Source organism: Gossypium arboreum, chromosome 11 (assembly GCF_025698485.1).
Source record: "Gossypium arboreum isolate Shixiya-1 chromosome 11, ASM2569848v2, whole genome shotgun sequence".
NCBI lineage: Eukaryota > Viridiplantae > Streptophyta > Magnoliopsida > Malvales > Malvaceae > Gossypium > Gossypium arboreum.
Window position 1 is genome coordinate 78,266,620 of NC_069080.1, and position 15,777 is coordinate 78,282,396.

Here is a 15,777-nt window from a genome sequence, read left to right on the forward strand (position 1 = left end):
AAAGTATGCATGCAAAATAATGGACTTGCATGTCAAATTTCCTTTTTACAAGTGATGGCCGCCATGACAAAGTGATATGGGCTAAACATGTCATGAAACATGTTTTGTTGGGCATTAGGGAGAAATCATAAACAAATAAGCATGGGTAAGAAAAGAATGAAAAAAATGTGTGAGAGAGTAGCATTCCCCATTGCCGCAGTAACCAAGAAGAGAAAACAAAAATTTGTTCATCCTTTCTCATCTTTTGGTAGAAAATCATAAGGAGGAAGAAAGGATTTTGCTCCATTTTTGGTTTAGAAGAGAACTAGAAGGAGATTTGGCCATACTTGTACCAAGATTAAGGTATGTATGAGGTTGTGTTTGGAGTTTCATGCATGACTTGGTTACTAACTTGATGTGCATGTTAGCCATGGCTCAAATCTTTGTTATGCCATGGAAATGGTATTTGGGCAAAGTTGTTATGGTGATAAAGCCATTGCATGCTAAGTGTGAAGCTTGATGATGATGCATGCAATGATGGATTTTCTATTCATGAGTAAGATTTTGAGTTTTCTTTGTTTTATCATGATTAAAGTTGAAAAGGAGCATGATTGTCATATTCGCCATGATGCATTCTTGAGCATGATTCATGCTTCTTGCATGTTAGTTAAAATTTGTGTTTTGGATGGCTATGGACACCTTGAAAATTCGCCATGCTCATATATGCATATATATGATTGCACATTATGTTTGGTTATGAACTAAGTGATGAATATATTGATTTAAAGAAGAAAATGTGGAAGAATGCTTGTGAAATTGCAAGCACAATTCGCCTAGCACACATATAAGTGCTTGATGCTATATTATAAGTTTTGGGCCACAATGTGCAAAGCATTAATTAGTAGATTGCATGCTGTTTTGTGAGGTATTAAGTGCAAAATTGACCTCAACATGTACATGAATATTCGCCTTGGGTAGCCTATTGAAGGCCTTAGCATTTCCTTGATGCTCAAATAAATTGTATTGAATTGCTTGATGTAGTATAAAATGTGCATGACCATTGTGTATTCAAGCTAAAGAGTGGCCATATGACCATTTAAAATCCTTGTCATATTCGCCATAAGCAAGCACAATGAGGTTTTAATAAATTGAATTTGTTTGAATTAGCTCAAGAGCTAAGAGGGCCACAATTGGACAAGGGAAGGAAAAGGTGATCGAATAGCCAAAAAGCCGCTCGACAACATCCGAGGTAAGTCCTCAAGAAGTGACCTTACTTGAATTATGTGAGATGAAATATGGATGTGTATGATTATTGATTATGTGTGTATGAGTATTTGAATTCCACCCGGTTAAGTCCCGGCGAATATGCTAATGATTATAATTGTGTTTGAGCCTTAGTAACGAAAATGAAATATGTATGTCCAATGATTATTGATGTATGTGTGCATGAGAAATTGAATGATATCCGGCTAAGCCCAAGACAACTATGTTGGAAATTATATCCGGTTAAGACCAAGGCAATTGTGCTAGTGGCTATATCCGGCTAAGGCCCAAGGCATTCGTATGAAGTTATTCTATCCGGCTAAGACCAAGGCATTTGTGCACGTGATTAAATCCGGTTATATTCAAGAATCTTGGGCTGGAGGTGAGTGTTGGTTGTCGAAATGAATTTAATTAGTACACTCGGAAAGCCCAAAGGATAAGGTACGTTATATGTGCATTGAAAGTCGACGTGTTTGAGCAACATTCGCTCAATCGACTAATGAATTTCAGTTATTGAATTGATTGATGCTTTGCGAACTTATATAATGATGAAGTATGAAGTAAGAATGTGTATTAATGAAATGATGCATTTGGCTATGTGAATGTATTGCTGTAAATTATAGTTCATTATATTCCTTGAGACTTACTAAGCATAAAAATGCTTACCCGTTGCTTTGGCTCTTAGTTTTCTAGATTTCGCCGAGGCAATCGGATTTGGGATCGTTGAAGTCAAGTCATCCACACTATCAAGCCTCCATTTTGGTATAAATTTTGGTTGAACTTGAGATGGCATGTATAGGACTACCCTTGTTTGTTAAATATGTTGTAATGTAAGTATATACTACCGCATGTAAAATCGCTCAAAAGGGAAGCATGAACTTAGACTAATTGTGGGTTGTATGTATATATTTTGTGTCATGATGTGGCTATGGCTTGAAATGGGAATGTTGGTCATATGATCAGCCATTGGCATGGTTAAAATGATCATATATGTAACACCCCGAACCCGAGACCGTCACGAGTCGAACGCGAGGTGTTAATGACTTCAACCCACTTATTGACAATTTTCAGACAAGCTGCCAATCTGAGTACTAGTCGCTCCAAAATTCATAACTTGAGTTTTACAACTCGAAAATCAGTTCCGTAAATTTTTCCTGAAACTAGACTCATATGTCCATCTACATATTTTTTCTAGAATTTTGGTCGAGCCAATTAGTACAGTTTATTAGTTAAAGTCTCGCCTGTTGTAGGGATTGACTACACTGACCTTTGTGCGTTACGAATTGGATATCTCCTTGTACAGGGCTTCAATACTAATGCCGTTTGTTTCTGTAGAAACTAGACTCAGAGAGGAATCTACACATATATGGAATGACTCCTAATTATCTCTGGTTAATTTACAATGATTTTCCAAAGTTGGAACAGGGGATCCAGAAACCGTTCTGGCCCTATTCCACAAGAACTTTAAAATCTGTTAACTTATAACTCATATGACCATTTCGTTTCTTCCATATGAAAGTAGATTCATCAAGGTACACTTACATAATTTATTTGCTATTTAATACCATTCCTACTATTTTAGTGATTTTCACATCCACGTCACTGCTGCTGTCAGCATCTGCCTTTAGTAGGCTTTACCTATTTCATACTTTCCATGATTCAATTGCCCTTTTTACATACATAGCACAAAGTGTGATCATGATTAACCATTCCAATGGCTAATCGTTTCAAAATAATTCCATACCTCATAAGGGTCAACATACAAACGATTATAGTTCTATGCTAAAACGATATAAGCCATTTTCGCATGGCTATCCAAGTTTACACAAACCGAAGGTACATGACCTTCAACAAAGGATGGTCCTATACATGCCATTTCAAAGTTCAACCAAAATTTGTACCAAAATGGGGCTTCAATAGTGTGGATGACTTCATTGCTTTGATCCCGAATCCGATAGCTAACGAGCGAAACCTATAAAACAGAGAGCCAAAGCAACGGGTAAGCATTTTAATGCTTAGTAAGTCTCAAGCAATGAAATCAGCTTTGACTAAGGTATTTTATTCACATGGCTAATTAAACCACTTTACTAATTCACATTCCCATACTCATACTTATTTCACATCACCGACCCTTAGGTTCATACACAAAAGAACAACTTAGCCCAAGGCCGGTAGCTCGCTTATCAACCTAGCGATACTTACTTGTAAGAATTCAATTAGTACAAGCACATACAAACATACCTCATTGCTGGAATTTTCACAAGTGTATAAGCTGAAATTTTCACAGCAAGATTGCTCACTTCCGAATCACATACTTTCGGGATTTAACCGGATATAGCGACTCGCACGATTGCCTTCGGGTCATAACCCGGATTTGGTGACTTGCACAAAGGCCTTCGGGTCTTAGCCCGGATATATCAACTCGCATACGAATGCCTTCGGGTCTTAGCCCGGATATATCAACTCGCACGAATGCCTTCGGGTCTTAGCCCGGATATATCAACTCGCACGAATGCCTTCGGGTCTTAGCCCGGATATATCAACTCGCACGAATGCCTTCGGGTCTTAGCCCGGATATATTTCCAATGTTCACTTACACATATATCAATATTCAAGACACGCCCATAGTTCATTTTCGTTACTAAAGCTCTAACACAAAATATTTATCAACCTTTACTATTTCGCTCAATGGCCACACAAACAAGGAGCATAATTTTGATATAATTCAAGTAGGGTCATCACTCAAGACTTACCTCGGATGTTGTCGAGCGATTTCGACGGCTATTCAACTACTTTTTCCTTCCTTTATCGGATTTAGCTCCCTTTGCTCTTGAGCTAATTCACACAAATTTAACTTATTAAAATCTCATCATGATAGCTTATGGCCGAATATGACAAGGAGTGTAAATGGTCATATGGCCATCCTTTAGCTCAAATACACAATGGTCATGCACATTTTACATCACAACAAGCAATTCAATACATTCAAACATCAACGTGAAGTTCAAAGTACTTGGCCCTTATATACATACATCCACATATTTAAGCTCAAGAATTTTAACATAACATCAAGTGCTCAAATTACTCATGTGGCCGATTACACATGGTCATAAATACACAAAATCAAAAATAATTTCAAGGTTTTCACACTATACATGTACTAGGCCGAATGTACATGCAAATTTCACAACATTCTTCAACAAATTTCTTCTTTAAACAAACATATTTATCACTTTCTTCATAATCAAAATATCATGTGCAAACATATATACACATATAGGTGCATGGTCAATCTCAAGGTGTTCATAACCCTCTAAAACACAAATTTTACCAATCAAGTAACAAGCATAAATCATGCTCATGAATGCATCATGGCCGAATACATCACAATCATACCCCATTGAACTTTGGTCATGGTTAAACAAAGAACTCAATGTCTTACTCAAGATTGCTACAAAGAAATTTCAAGAGTAGTCAATCCATCATTGCATGCATCATTAGCAAGCTTCACATTTAGCATGCAATGGCTTTAACACAATATCAACCTTGGCCAAATACCATTTTTCATGGCATAACAAGGATTTGAACCATGGCTAACATGCACATCAAGTTAGCAACCAAAACAAGCATGAATCTCATGACACAACCTCATACATACCTTAATCTTGATGCAAGTTTAGCCAAATCTCCTTCTAGATCTCTTCTAAACAAAGAAAATGAAGCAAAAATCTCTTCTTCCTCTTAGGAATTTCGGCCAAAGGAAGGAGGGGAAAAGATGAACAATTTTTTGTTTTTTCTTTCTTAGTCTTTGCTCAAAGAAAGGATGAATGACAACTTTTTTTTTTCTTTCTTTCTCTCTAGCTACGGCACCAAGGGGGGCATCCATGCTCATTTTTTTTTTTTCATTTCTTAATTCTTTCTACATAATGCACTAACTAAACATGTTGGAAACATGTCCCCTTGCCCATAATCTAGACATGGTCAAGCACTCATTCAAAATAAATGGAGTATTTGACATGCAACTCCATTTATTTTGCTTCATTCCTTTATTAACCTCTTGAAATTAGCTACATATTTTAAATCCTTTCACATGAGTCCTTTTCTTTCAATTCACAATCAAATTAACTAAATCAAAGAATTCAAAATTCACACACGAGCACACACATATTATAGGCATCAAAATAAATTTTAAATTATTTTTATGCCTCGGTTTTGTGGTACCGAAACCACATTCCGACTAGGGTCAATTTTGGGCTGTCACAATATATGAACCTATGTATGGTAAGGCTAGTTGAATCATGGAGACCACCAAATAGGTAAGTCCTATCTTAAAACAGATGCTGCCAGCTGCAGTGGCATGAATGTGAAAAATCACCAAAATTCATAGGAATGGAATTAGATAGTGAATAAGCTATGTAAATGAACCTTGATGAGTCTATTTTCATATGGAAGAAACGAAACGGTCATAGGAGTTACAGGTTAAGAGATATTAAAGCTATTGTGAGACAGGGCCAGAATGGTTTCTGGGTTCCCTGTCGCAATTTTAAAAATTCACTATAAATTATCCAAAAAGAATTATGAGATATATCTTATATGTACAGATTCAATTTTGAGTCTAGTTTCATTAGAAACAAACGACACCAGCATTAAAGCCCTGTACAGAGAGATATTCAAGTTATACCGCGCGAAGGTCAGAGCAGTCGATCCCTGTAACAGGGGTAACTTTAACTAATAAACTGTACCAATTGGCCAGACCAAAAATCCTAGAAATAAATCCATGGATGGATATATGAGTCTAAATTCAGGGAAAATTTACGAAACCAGTTTCCGAGTTTTGAAACTCGAGATATGATTTTTAAGGCGACAGTGACGCAGTTTTCCAGCCTGACTGGAAATGTCAAATTGGTGGGCAAAAACATGTGAACTTGGTTTGTTAACCCTCGGGTCCGACACCGGCGATGGTCTCGGGTTTGGGGTGTTTCATTCCTTGTTTTATAGATAATAGAAGCTAGCTCAGACTCGGGGATTGTCGGGAAACGTCATCACACTATCGATCATCTTGTTGGTATTTTTGAAGCTTTGTATATATGGTATATGAAATGTATAGGCTAGTGTCATCTTGGTATGCTTTGAGTTATGATATTAGCCATGAGATTTGGCTAGTAAATGATGGTGTGCATGGCCATTCAAGTTATTTTGAATTATGTGTTTGATAAATGAAATATGTGATGTATATATATGGTCTTATGTTTTGGCATATTTTGTGATGGTTATATGTTTGCTTGTATAGCTATTTGTCAATTGGTGTATTAATGTCGGAAAGATGGTATGTTGTGGCTTGGTTTTGAGATGATGAAATGGTATGTTTTGAAGTATGATATAGATGATAAGATGATGAGGAAATACATTTAGAAGTTATGTAAGTTTGATGATTTTGGCATATTGATTTGATATGTTTTGGTTATGGATTTGAGTAGTGAAATGGTTAATTATAAAATGGCATGAATTATGTAAGAATTGTGCACTTGGTTGATGATTTTAGGATGCTTATTCTATGATGAATTGGTACCATTTTGGTTTCTAGGTGTGTATGAGAAAAGGTGGCAAATTGGCTTTGCAAATAGCCTATTTTTGTCCACACGGGCAGAGATACAGGCGTGTGTCTCAGCCGTGTGTGACACACGGTCATGCTCCACGGCCGTGTGTCCCCTGGGGTACCCTTCAAATTTAAGTCAGTATACCCTACAGGTTTGACACGGTCTAGACACACGGGCATGTCTACTGGCCGTGTGTGGCACACGGGCTGACACATGGGTGTGTGGTTGGCCGTGTGACCTAGATCAGTAAGCCCTCCAGTTTTCCCACGGCCATGGTACACGGGTGTGTCGTTGGTCGTGTGGTACAAGTCAGTATATATGCCCTGTTTTCACACGACCTATGACATGGGCATGTCTTGTGGTCGTGTGATGCACACGGCCTATTTACACGGGCGTGTAACCCATGAATTTTGAAAATTTTATAAGATTCACAATGTTTGCAAATGTTATCGGTTTAGTCCCGAACCTTGTTTAAGCATGTTTTAAGGTCTTGTAGAACCTTATAAGGGACAATATGGTTATGTTAGATTGATATTTATATGAAATCGAATCATGTATGAGAAATGAATAATTTATGTTGTGTTTGATCGGTAATGCCTCGTAACCCTATTCGACGACAGATACAAGTTAGGGGTGTTACAGGATTTGTTTGAGAGATTGAAGAGAACTTGAAATTGATCTGTGAAAGGTGAAAAACAACATTGGATAGGAAAAAGTCTTATGCAAATATGAAACATCACGATATCGAGTTTTAAGTTAGTGATAAGGTATTTTTGAAAGTTTCACCTTGGAAAAAGGTTTTGAGATTTGACAAGAAGTGAGTTTAAGATGTATTGGACCTTATGAAGTTGTTGAGAAGATTGATTTGGTAGCTTATGTAACGCCTCCGTACCCGAGACCATCGCCGGAGTCAAGCACAAAGTGTTACTAAACTTAATTCATCAATTAAACAACTTAAACAACTTATTACCAACCATGCATGACAACCAAGCATATGCACATCACCAATATCAAAACATAACATAAATAGCTAGATTTATAAGTTAGAATCATTAGCTCACTAAATACTAATATATTTGGCCAAATAATAATAACACATGTTATAAAATTAGGTCCCTATACATGCCACTCACTTGATAAATCTAGCATATGTGTTTATACTGTCAAGGTGTTGGCTTGATAGTGTGATGTCAGCCTCACGGTCTCAAACCCCGAGCTAACTCGACAACACTAAAAGAAATGGAAAGGAAGGGGTAAGCTTTATGCTTAGTAAGCTCACATGAAATAATAATAAGCAATTTACTAACATGCTTCCCACAATAAAACTAACTCATTTGTACATTTACACATGTTCTGGTTAAGCTGTTTCTTGAGTAATAGTCACTAAATCATTTATATTTAGATTTACGGAACTCAAAATTAAGATCCGTAAATTTTTCCAAAAACTAAACTCATATATCTTTCCACCATAAAATTTTCAGAATTTTTTAGTCCAGCCAATAAGTACAGTTTATTATTCAAAATCTCCCCTGTTTTGCTGTTTAACAGCTTCAACCTTTCTTCACTAAAATTTATTTATCTCATAGTACAAAACTCGGATGATGTTCTTGTTTGTTTTTATTAAAAGTAGACTCATCCAAGATTCTAGGAATATAAATTATACCCCAAAATTATTTTTCTATAATTTTTAAAAATTTTTCCAAGTCAGAACAGGGGATCTCGAATTCATTCAGACACTATCTCACAAGAATTCAAATATTACATAATATGGAATTCTTTTGCTTCCCCTGTTTCTTTTATGTGAAAATAGACTCAATAAAATTTAATTACATATTTTATTTGAAATTTAATTCAACTTACACAATTTTTGGTAAATTTTCAAATTCATGCACTGTTGCTGTCCAACACTGTTTTACTACTAAAGTTCACTTTTGCAGAATTTCACTTAATCCCTTCCATTTTACCGAGGTTCGCTCAAATATCGAGCATATTGCTCATAAATTCAAATAAACATATACTTGCACTTGTTCATCACATAATCACTTTCACATTTATTTTCACTTAATCGATTTCCTGTTGAACTCGTCAAAATAATAACACATACACAATTGCCTGCACATTTTCTCATTTCCACACTTGTAGCCGAAGCTATCTGGTATGCATAGTAGCCTGCACTTAATACTACACATGCGACCAATTATCTGGTACACGTAGTAGCCCGCACTTAGTACTACACACGTGACCTAACCATCTGATACACGTTGTAGCCTGCACTTAGTACTACACACATGATCGAAGTTATCAGGTACGCATAGTAGCCTGCACTTAGTACTACACATGCGACCAATTATCTGGTACACGTAGTAGCCTGCACTTAGTACTACACACGTGACCTCACAATAGCTCATTGGTATCGTTTCTATTCCGAAGGTTCAACCGGGAAATTCCTCACTTTTCAACATTTTACTAAATTGTCCGTAATCAATTTAAATTCATAATTTACATCAAATAATCATTTGATAGGCAGCCACATTTCATATGATATCAAAATATATTAACATAAAAAGAATCGATAGATTATTTATATACGAACTTACTCGAAGTGTCGATCTCACTATCCATAGTACCAATTGTCCATTCATAGTATAATAAGACACAACCCAAATAGAAAATCAGCTTTTAATAATTTACATAACATAAATCACATATTTCAAATATCACTTGTCATGTATCATCATTTTCTTGCACTTCACGTAACATTCTTTCATTTCATATTTTCACATCATAAACACCATTCCATCAACTTTTCCAATATATTAAATCATACAATATATGCAATAATAGTAAGAAATATAATTCAAACATAACATTGCATTATTATTATCATACTAACTTACCTCGATACAAAATATTAGCAATCGGGCTTATTCCTTGCAAACTTTGTTTTTCCCTCGATCACGACTTGAACCTCGTTTCTCTTGATTATTGAGCTTGGAAAGCTTGAAAACCCTAGCCATGGCTTCCCCCATGCTAATTTCGGCCTCCATATGGAGAAGATGACCATTTTGTGTTATTTTTCCCATTTTATTTTATTTAATATACAAATGACCAAAATGCCCTTACTACTAAACTTTCAAAAAAATTCCATCCATGTCCAATTTTTGTCCACAATCTTCAAAATGGTCTAATTACCATTTAAGGACCTTTGATTTAAAAACTCATAACAATTAAACACTTCTAACATGTAATACTCAACTGTTGTACTTTTTACAATTTAGTCCTTTTGACCAAATTGAGTGCCCAAACGTCGAAATTTTTGAATGAAATTTTCACAAAATCATTCCGTTAAATCGTAGACCATAAAAATATAATAAAAATAAAATTTTCCTCGTCAAATTTGTGGTCCTGAAACCACTGTTCCGACTAAGCCCAAAATCAGGATGTTACAGCTTATCGACTCATGTTGCTGCTAGAACTTGAGCGAGTTCATGATTTTTTCATGTGTCCAAGTTACAGGAATATTGCTCAGACCCATCACACCATTGTTCCAGTGGAAGAGATAGAGATTCGACCTGACCTCACCTATAAAGAAGAGTCGGTTGAGATTTTGGCTTGTGAAGAAATGGTTTTGTGAAACAAGAGTTTAATTGGTTAAAGTTTTATGGAATAACCACAAAATAGGGGAGGCTACTTGGGAAGCCGAAGATGTAATGAAGCAAAAATATCCTATTTTAATTCAAGCAAAATTTGAGGACAAATTATTTTTAGAGGGGGATGCCACAATCTATGTAGAGGGATATGGTTGACCAATATAAGATTTATTGCTCCTACATAATAGGAGAAATATCTTAGGCCACATGATTGAGTGAGTCTAGAAATGCATGGCCATGCTTGAGTAAGTTGATATGAGATATCATACTTTTTTGTTTATTGTAGTCTACTCAAGATATGAAGGAACATGAGATTGGATTATGCAAGTGTGACTGTTCCATGACTGGTGTCCAATCTAGATATAAAAGACAAAAGGATGTAATACATGAAAGGTTTATCACAGAAAGGTTATGTCGAATAAGGACTTATTGTAACATAGGTAGCAATGGTGTATTGCTAGATGCCACTTATTGCTTGTATTATTAGAAACGTTCTAGTATTACTATTAACATTACAAGAACTTATAAGGTGACACCCAATGGTCAAAATGAACAAAATCCAAACACACATGGTATTGTGGTTAGTTGTCACATAAATTAAATTAATTAATGAATTAATTTAATTTGACTATTAAATATTAAATGAATTAAATGTACAAGCTTGTTGTACACAAATAGAAAACATAGTTACACTTAACATATGAATATGATTCATATGAAATTTTAGCAAAATATTATTTGTCAAATTATTATAATAAATTATTATAATTATGATTTCGGTCAAACATTGAAACATAGTAGTTGTAATTATTTTTGGAAAGAAAATAAGAAAAAGGTCTAGCAACTTTTTTGGAAGATTTTCTCTAGAAAAGTTCTAGAAGAGTTTTTGCTATTCATTTTAATACTGGGTGGACTACATAAAGGCCGCGATGGTTTCGTTGTGGCTTGGAATCGACATTGAATTAGTAGCATCCTTTCATATGCTCTTTCAGTTAATAAGGTATATCTTCAACCTTATTTCAACTCGTTTCATTCCTCGTACATGGTTCCATGGCTGAGGATCACTAAAATATTTTTTCGCTGCGCCACGAGGCATATCAGTGGTCTAAATAGAGGTATCAGAGCCACTTGTACAATGTAACATCCTGATTTTTGGGTTTTTCGCGATTCTTGATATTTTAAGTAAGTTTCTAAAATTTGGTATGTGATTATGGAATTCGTAATTTGAGTATGTAAATGGGCTTATGGAAGGCCCATGTGTTGGCCAAAACCCGGTAGAATTTTCAAAATTTGGACAAATGTATCACAAAAAGAGCTATAGTAAAGTGGCAAGGGTGACGCCACTAAGCTCCTAAAAAGGTAGCGTGTGGAGCATAGGGGAAGACATGGGATCGATTCCCTGTGTTGGGAAATAAGGTTATTTATTTTTATGAGCAGGAAGGGTAAATAATGGAACCCAGGTGGATTCTGTTGGAGGAGTTTGAATTAGTCAAGTGCATGGATTAAGGAGTGATAAGGGGAGAAATTTTAGGGATGATGGAGAGATAAGGGGGAGCGTATCTAGGAGAGATTTTAAGAGATTTGAAATGGGGGAAGTGATGGCCGGCCAAGGGGGAAGGTTAGTGTAAATTCGGCTATTGAGTTTTAAGGTGGCATTTTCCTCTTTTGTTTTCCTTCTTTCTTCCCACTTGTGCCGATTTTTCTTAAGCAATTCCTCTCTTTTCTCTTCCATTATTTCGTCCATAAACTCTTTACCCCCATTCTTCCTCTCTTTCATTTATAGTAAAATTCGAACCCATCCTTCTTTTCATTGCTAACAGAATAGCAACAAGCCAAATCCCGAAGGAGACAAGGGAACTCGATTTCTCCATAAAGGTATACACTTGTTTTTTTTTTTTAGCCGATTCATGTTATGTCAGAAGCCTTTCAACTCTTTTTTCAACAGCCTTTTTGGTCCATAAACCACTTCTTCTTCAGTGATCCAAAAGCCGAAAGCACAACATCCTTGGTGACTTGGTGGTCGATTCTTAAGATCCTTGTGGTGTGATTTTTGCTAGTGTTTTGAAGCTGGGACTGCATTGAATCGGAGTTGACATGGGATTGGAATCGTTTGGGCAGGTGAACCTTGGTAAGTGCTCGTAGCTTTAATCAATTCGGTATTATAGAGGTTAAGAAAAGCCGAAACCCCTCTAGTTTAGGGAGGTGGCCGGATATGGGTATAGGCTTTATGGGGTTCTTCTTTTAATATTTTTATGGTTTCTATAGTAGAGGATCAGCAAGGCGTAGTGTCGATTTGGATTAGCTTGGATCACCGGAGTGGCTAGATCTCTTCATAAATCTCGGCAAAGGTAAGGTGCCTAAGGCCATTATGGATGGTGGCCGAATGTGTAAGTGTTAATATTGGATGGTTCTTGATTTGGTTCAATTATTGTGACTGATCTATTTAACGGTTGATTATAGGAGAAATCGTGTAGGAGATCTCATCGAGGAATATCGCAAAACAGGTGTGTAACGAACCCTTTTTCATAGCTTAAAGTGATAAATGCCGAAAAGCCAAAATGCCAAAATTCTAGCATTTCGAGGACGTGTGAGCAAGCGAACACTCATTAGTTAGGTAGATTCATTGAGATGATAATCGGAAACATTGGAAACGGTCAGAGCGTGATTTTTGGGTTTCATAGTAAGTTGGGCCTCGAGGGGCTGAAGTAGGGCCCAATGGGCTTTCGGGCCCATTTGGGTAAAATTAGTGGAAAATGAAAACCTATTAAATTTCGCATCGAGACATATAAAACCATTATGGAATATAGGCTAAGTGGGCCTAGATGACAAAATCAGCTATGTAGGGCCCATTAAGGGTTTTAGGCCGAATAACTCAATTTCGCTGAAAATGGGCCAGAATCACTATTTGCACACATGAATTGTTAGTAACCATTAATGAACATGGAAACCCTAACTTTTGGTAAAATTACAGGATTACTCTTATAATATGAAAATGACCGTTTTGCCCCAGGTAAAAATGACCATTATACCCCTAGGGTTTATATATGAATTTAGTACATGGGATTTTGATAAACATGGTATGTATGATTGCACATGACATGTATGATATGCGCATGATATGTATGATATGCACATGATGTATTCATAAATGCATTGGGTTGGATTTTTATATGGATGGAGGAAGTGCAAAAGGGCTTATGCCCCAGTTATTAAAAGGGCTTATGCCCCAGTTATTAAAAGGGCTTATGCCCCAGTTATTAAAAAGGGCTTATGCCCCAGTTATCAAAAGGGCTTATGCCCCAGTTATCAAAAGGGCTTATTCCCCAGTTATTAAAAGGGCTTTTGCCCCAGTTATTAAAAGAGGCTAGGCCTACAGTTATATGATAAAGTAGCTATGCTGCCAGTGGACAGTTATGGTTGGGTGGCTTGAGTTATTCCCCACATGGTGTGTTGGTTGGTACGGGTGGAGAGTAGCGGATGATGGGTCGAGTAGTCTCCCCAAATGGGCTTACATTCATTTGTTTTTTTCATTGACGATACATGTGATATTGAAATGGGCCTATGGGCCATACTGTTTACAGTAAAAGGCTTCGGCCCAGTGTTATGAAGTATAAAATATGAAAAAGCTACGGCCCAGTATATACATATTGAGATTGGACTTGGGCTAAGGCCCAATAGGCTGATATTGTTTTGGGCTCTGAAAGGGGCTTGTTGCACACTGAGTTTCCAAACTCACCCCCTGTCCTTAACCTTGCAGGTGAGCCTTGATGTGGGGACTTGGAGTCGGAGGGGATTCAGAGTGGCCACGGTGATTGCCTTTGGGATTTTAATTAAGCATTGGTTTTCTTTAAATTTCCTTTAATTATTATTTATTCTTGTGTTGTAATAAGGCCATTTTAACTTTTCTTTTGCTTCTTTTCGGGATTATTTTATTTTTAATAACTTTAAAACTGGTTGATAATTATACAAATGGGCTAGACTTAGAACATGTTTTCCAAACAATACTTGATTTCAAAATATCACAACACCACGATTATTCGATTTATCAAAGACGTCCACTTAAACAAATTTAAACTCGATATAACAAAGTGTGGCAATGGTCGTGGGCATGTCTAAGATTGGATCCAATCAAGAGCTTGGTACTTAAGCGCCTTCATGGCTCACCTCCTCTGTCCTCGATACCTACACGGTGCCCGACTTCCATTCACTTTGTTAACTCAACAAAATATATGGTTTTTAAAATGCTAAAATGGAATATGGGTTTTCAAGTCCAATGTGGCACGTCAGATTCGGCCATAACATCTGGGCCAGGTTTGGGGTGTTACATTTAGTGGTATCAGAGCCTAGGTTGCAACAACTCGGCTGTGGATCGGGTCCAAAAATTTTTCAAAACTTAGGCCTAAGAAGGGTATTTTTGGAAATGGTTTTTGAAAATTCTTTTCAAAGATGTTTTACAGAGTATACATGTTAAAATGGTACAAGTTTTTCTGTTTTAAACAAGAGTGTCAAAATAAGGGTGCTTTCAAATCAAAATTTTTAAATTTTTACCTTCTATAAGCAAAAATATGGCTTTTTGAGTTTTAAATGGATTGGAGAAAGAAGTGGCGCACTGAATCCCCGGCACCAAGTCTGTAAGTATATTTTCCTTATGATATGATGCTATGAATAGAATTGAGACCCTACTATGACACTTTAGATAGGGTAGAGTTGTAAAACGGTAGGAATGAGACTGTAGCTAGGCTACGATGATACGAAAACAATCCTTGAACTACTATATTTCCATAAGACATTTTCATAATAAACAGAGGAACATTATACTAATATCATAAAACTCGTAATCAGGTAATTCGATATGAGTACAAGAGGAGCTCGTGGACGAGGTCGCAGACGTGGTTGCGGAAGGGTGCAAGCTGAATCTTCATCCTCAGGGCATAGGCCAGCTGAGGAGGCATCTGTGCCACAAGCAATGGAGACTAGGTCTTATGATCGAGCTGCGGGGGATGACGCTTTGTCTCAAGCCATGTTAAGGGTTTTGGAAAGGGTTGCTGGAGCTAGCACTGGGACAGTGAATAGGGGGTCCATATCGGAGTGACTTAGGGCAAACGGAGCAGAAGTATTTAGGGGTGTATCTGGAGTAGGCCCAAATGTGGCAGAATATTGGCTAGAGGCAACAGAACGGATCATAGACGATCTAGACTGCTCAGTGGAGCAGAAGCTGAAAGGAGCCGTGTCACTACTACGTGACGAGGCATACCGATGGTGGATCACCGTAAGGGAGAGTACCTCAA